This window comes from Anolis sagrei, chromosome 1 (assembly GCF_037176765.1).
Source record: "Anolis sagrei isolate rAnoSag1 chromosome 1, rAnoSag1.mat, whole genome shotgun sequence".
Classification (NCBI taxonomy): domain Eukaryota; kingdom Metazoa; phylum Chordata; class Lepidosauria; order Squamata; family Dactyloidae; genus Anolis; species Anolis sagrei.
In genome coordinates this window covers 37,900,708-37,906,908 of record NC_090021.1, presented here as the reverse complement: position 1 = coordinate 37,906,908, position 6,201 = coordinate 37,900,708, and positions in this window count along the sequence as shown.

Genomic DNA, 6,201 nt, shown 5'->3' with positions numbered 1-6,201 from the left:
ATGCGTCTGCACCCAAGGATTAATGCAGTTTGACACCGCTTGACCTGCCCTGGCTCAAGGCTCTGGAATCCTGAGAGTTGGAGAGTGGCGCTCTTTGGCAGAGAAGGCGAAAACAAACATTGCGAAACTGCAACTCTCACGATTCCATAACACTGAGCCATGGTGGTGTCAAATTGCAGCAATGCTTCAGTGCAGATGTGCCTTCTTTCTTAAAGGGCCCTTTCTGACCCAGAGGGACCCAATTCACACAAACTTCTCCCTCTACTGAATTTCTGAAAGTGCATTTACATCAGGCATTGGCAAACTTGGGCCCTCCAGGTGTTTTGGACTTCAACTCCCACCATTCCTAACAGCCTCGGGCCCCTTCCTTTTCCCCCTCAGCCACTTAAGCTTGGGCCCACCCTCCAGGTGTTTTGGACTTCAACTCCCAGCATTCCTAACAGCCTCAGGACCCTTCCTTTTCCCCCTCAGCCGCTTCGGCTGAGGGGGAAAAGAAAAGGGCCCGAGGCTGTTAGGAATGCTGGGAGTTGAAGTCCCAAACACCTGGAGGGCCCATGTTTGCAAGTGCCTGAATGCAGCCTGACCCCACTTTAACTGTTCTGGCTCAATGCTATGGAATCATGTTGACCTTTGCGAGATCTATTCGCCTCCTCTGCCTCACCAAACTCCCAGGAGCCCATAGCATTGAGTCATGTCAGCTGAAGTATCCATAGGAGCCATAAACCCTTGTGCTGGCTGGACTGCTGACCTGAAGGTTGAGTTGCTGACCTGAAGGTTGCCGGTTTGAATCCGCGAGATGCGGTGCCCTTCTGTCTGTCAGCTCTAGCTTGTGGGGACGTGAGAGAAACCTCCCAGCAGAATGGTAACACAACCGGGCATCCCCTGGGCAACGTCTCTGTAGACAGCCAATTCTCTCACACCAGAAGCAATTTGCAGTATGTTCTCAAGTCACTTCTGACACGGTTTTTAAAAAGATGAAGTATTCAACCACATTAATTCTGCAGTGTAGATGCACCAAGCCTTTCATTCCTTTTGCTGGTTCTCACCTCCCCCTCCCCCTTTTTTCAAATCCAGGGATAGCCTATTTTTAAAAAATCTTGTCCTTATCAGAGGGAAGCGATAACTTCAAGTTCCAATACACAGCCTCCTTTAGAAAAACATGTATCCTGAAGAACAGGTTTGGAAGGCCCCTGTGATCTTTGGGCTGGCCTAAGGCGAGGTCCAAATATACATTTTATGCGTTGTCGGAAGGCTTTCATGGCTGGAATCACCACAGACATCAGAAGAGCTGCAAGACCAAGAAAGAACAAACCACAAGAGCGAAGACAAAGATACACCCAGAGGAAAAGTGATATTACCATACATCAAGGGAACCACTGACCTCATAGGGAAGCTCATGAAGAAACACAACATTCAATGATCTACAGACCCACTTTAAAAAATCCAACAAATGCTACGTTCAGCAAAGGACAAGAGGGATCCTCTCCCCTCTGCAGGAGTCTACCGTATACCATGCAGCTGTGGACAAGTCTACATAGGGACCACCAAACGCAGCGCCCAAACAAGAATCAAGGAACATGAAAGGCATGGCAGACTAGTCCAACCAGAGAGTCAGCCATAGCAGAGCACCTGATGAACCATCCTGGACACAGCATATTATTTGAGAACACAGAAATGCTGGACCACTCTAGCAACCACCTTGTCAGACTACACAGAGAAGCCACTGAAATCCACAAGCATGTGGTCGATTTCAACAGAAAGGCGGAAACCATGAAAATGAACAAAATCTGGCTACCAGTATTTAAAAAACCCTTAAAATCAGGGCAGTAAATAAAGAGCAACACCCAAAAAGCAGGGGAATTCTAGACAAGAACCAATCAGGGCCAGCTAACACCTTCCAACAAAGGATTCCCCCAGGCAGCAACCAGCCAGGTTTTGAAGTTGCAAGGCCATTAAATGCGAATCAAGGTGGCCAATTGCAACATTCACACTTGCCTCAAGCAGACAAAAGTTCTTTCTCCCACCCTGGACATTCCACAGATATATAAACTCAATTTTCCTCATTTCCAACAGGCCTCACAACCTCTGAGGATGCCTGCCATAGATGTGGGTGAAATGTCAGGAGACAATGCTTCTGGAACATGGCCATACAGCCTGGAAAGCTCACAGCAACCCAATAGGTTTTGTGTTTCATCATTAGCTATTTGGTCCTTTGTCCCCACTTTCTGGCTTTCTTTACTTTTCACACGGCTTTCATTCTTAAAGTTGTGATTCTATTGAGTATATTTAAGAAGCAGCCCCACAGAGCTCTGGTATTTAGAAGGTTGGATCCAGATATGTTGTTCCCGGAGGCAAAGAAGGAGAGGCACCTTGTTTGTTCCCTGTACAACAGCTGGGTGGGCTGGATATCTTTTCCTCCATCTGTGGGGATGGGACAACCTCCACAACACCCTGAAGGAAGGGAGCTTGTTTGGGGGTTATTGGACAGATTGCCTGCCACTGTTATAAGCCCCTTCTCCAGCAGGCTGCAGCTACTACCTGTATGTATTTGTTGCCTGAGGCAACTTTGTCTACTGGTTACACAGACTCATTGTTTGTTGTGAACAGATTTCACAGTACAAGTCTTTTATGTTTGCAGTCTTGAAGACAGAGGTGGTCTGCCAAGAAACACATATACACACACTACAATATAGGCAAGCCCCAAGTTACAAATATCTGATTTATAAATGACTCATAGTTAAGAACGAAACAAATCTACTCCCTGGGAAGAGAAATTCACTCCTGAAGGAGTTATCATGGGGAAGAGGTGTCACCACTGAGGCTTTATCACCAATCCTTGTTTCTACAACAAGCAATTTTTTTTTCAAAATCCAATATCACAGGGACAGAAAGTGAGGTGAAATCTTCTGAGAAGGGCCACAGACAGAGAGACAAAAACCAGAGATTGTTAACCCTTCCCTATGTTAGTAAAGGTAAAGGTTTCCCCTGACATTAAGTTTAGTCGTGTCCGACTCTAGAGGGTGGTGTTCATCTCATTTTCTAAGCCGAAGACCCGGCATTGTTCGTAGACACCTCCAAGGTCATGTCGCCAGCATAACTGCATGGAGCACTGTTACCTTCCCGAAGAAGCGGATCAACTCACATTTGCATGTTTTTGAACTGCTAGGATGCCAGAAGCTGGGCCTAGCAGCAAGAGCTCACCTCATTCCCCGGATTCAAATTGCCAACCTTTCGGTCAGCAAGTTCAGCAGTTCAACAGTTAAACTATTGGACTGTAGACAGAAATAATTATTCAGATACCATGGATCACCAAAATGGCAAATAAATGGGCCCTTCAGGAAATGTAGCCTGGAGTAGACGTCAAAATGGCTGTACTGCAAGAAAAGTTTTAATTTGGACGTATCATGAGATGACACAACTCTTCGGAAAAGGTAGTAATGTTTGCTAACGTGGAATCCAAGTAGGAACAAAGAAGCCCACACTAGAGATGGATTATATTCAATCAAAGAAACCATGGTCCTGAGTTTGCAACTAGTTCTGATTGAAAAAAAAAAGCTAATAAACAAACTTCAGATAGCCAAAGGAAACACATCTTTTCTGTTATTTGGAACTGTTTAGTTGAATATAGGGTGGGAGAAAATGTTGGTCTTCCCAAAGACATGCAAGATTTTTTAGCTTACCACGTAAAGAAACACTTTTGACATCTTTTGTATTATGCTGATCAAAAGCTCGGCGGTTTGAATCCAGAGAGCTGGATGAGCTCCTGATGTTAGCCCCAGCTTCTGCCAACCTAGCAGTTTGAAAGCATGCAAATGTGAGTAGATCAATAGGTACCGCTTCGGTGGGAAGGTAATGGTACTCCATTCAGTCATGCCGGCCACATGATGTTGGAGGTGTCTATGGACAACATCGGCTCTTTGGCTTGGAAATGGAGATGAGCACCCCCACCCCCCACCCCAAGAGTCAGACCAACTATACTTAATGCCAAGGGGAAACCTTTACCTTTAATTGAAAAGCAATTTTGCATACCACTCTCAAGGTGAGGGATCAGGAATGATGTTACAGTATAAAATCAGTTTTTAAAAACTCAACGCTCACTACAAGAAATGCTATCATCTTTGTTCTTACATTTCAGTGGTTCCTGCAGTTCATGGGTGTAATGCAAAAAAAAAAATGACAACAATTCCTTTACAGGAAAGAGTATGTTCTTCATCCAGGATGCTGCCAAGAAAAAAGCCAACATTTACTGGATTTTGTTTCCTAATATGAGAACGAAATGAGTAGAACAAGCTAATGATTGAAATCTAAATGCTTTCTTCTGCGCACATTTGGCAGAAGAAACCTTTGAGAAATCATTAAAATGTGTCGGGCACACAGAGTTCCTTGTACCACGTACTCAAGGAATAAGAGTAATGAACTAATTGAACTAATAGTGTGACCACATCAGCAGGAGTAACAGTAATTTCCGCAACTAATTGCAGGAGAAATAAGGCTGATACAATTATTGAATTTTTGTTGTATGTTATTTGTGTTTGTACTCTGAGTGTGGAGCCTCCAAAAATATATGTAAAAAATAATTGCCATAAAGGGAGGGTTACAGATGAAAACAGAAATGTTATTAATCATCTTCTTTCTGTACTCTGCAATTTCTTCTCCTCTATTCTGTAAAAAAATAAATAATCAGAAAGACCCCTTTCACCCAAAAGCCTATAGTCTCCTAATCCTCTAGTGTAAGCAAAACAACACCTACCTTTCAACAATTTTGAAGGTACTCACTTACAGAGTCTCCCAACTTTGCACAGCAGTTAGGCCTTTAAAAGCTTCCCATCGTGAGATTTAAGTCTATATTTGTGCAGGGAACTCATGGGGGGGACGGGGGACATGAGGGTGGAGGTTATCCCTTGTTTCTTCAAGTGCAACCACTGCAATGTTGTGTCCAAATACATTTTGGGGTTGGCAGTTGGAAAACTGGATAAGGCTTCTGTATGACTGTAGTAGGGAGAATTTTAGCATGTGACACTTGTTGTCTGGTTGCAACACAACCAATGCCTGCTGACATTCTGAGCAATCATTAAATGTACAGGAGCTGTTTTTAGTGTGACAACCCAAATACAAATACAGAGAGTGAGTGAGTGAGTGAGGAGCTTAGGCTTATGGGAAAGGGGAGACTTAATCACACAAGGGAGGTAAACTTGCAATGACCATCACCAAAAGTGGTGGCCCTTATCGCACAACACTGTGAACATCCCACTACTAGTTTGCCTCCTTTTTTTTTTTTTACAATTAATCAGTCCCTGCTCTTAATGGGAAAACCCTGTCAATAGCTGCCAATCCAGGCCAATCTAAGGTTGTTAATGTTTCTTCCAGCAATTTTAACCTCATCCTTGCATTCGTCAAGCCCTGCACATTGTATATGTGTTCTGCATACAAGTTGAAAAGGTTGAGTGAGAGTATACAACCCTGCCGCAGGCCTTTCCCAATCTTGAACCAGTCTGTTGTTCCATGGTCAGTTCTTACTGTTGCTACTTGGTCCTTATACAGATTCCTCAGGAGACAGCCAAGGTAATTTGGTATGCCCATACCACCAAGAACTTATGATCCACACAGTCAAACCTCACCCAACCTTTTTAACTTGTATGCAGAACACATCATGCGATGTGCGGGGCTTGATGAATGCAAAGCTGGGGTGAAATTGGCTGGAAGAAACATTAACAACCTCAGATATGCAGATGACACCACTCTGATGGCCAAAAGCGAGGAGGAGCTGAGGAGCCTTCTAATCAAGGTGAAAGAAGAAAGCGCAAAAGCTGGGTTGCAGCTAAACATCAAAAAAAAAAAAAAGATTATGGCAACAAGAATGATTGACAACTGGGAAATAGAGGGAGAAAATGTGGAGGCCGTGACAGACTTTGTATTTCTCGGTGCAAAGATTACTGCAGATGCAGACTGTGGCCAGGAAATCAGAAGACGCTTACTTCTTGGGAGGAGAGCAATGTCCAATCTCGATAAAATAGTAAAGAGTAGAGACATCAGACTGGCAACAAAGATCCGCCTAGTCAAAGCCATGGTATTCCCTGTAGTCACCTACGGATGTGAGAGCTGAACCTTAGGGAAGGCTGAGCGAAGGAAGATCGATGCTTTTGAGCTGTGGTGTTGGAGGAAAGTGCTGAGAGTGCCTTGGACTGCGAGAAGATCCAACCA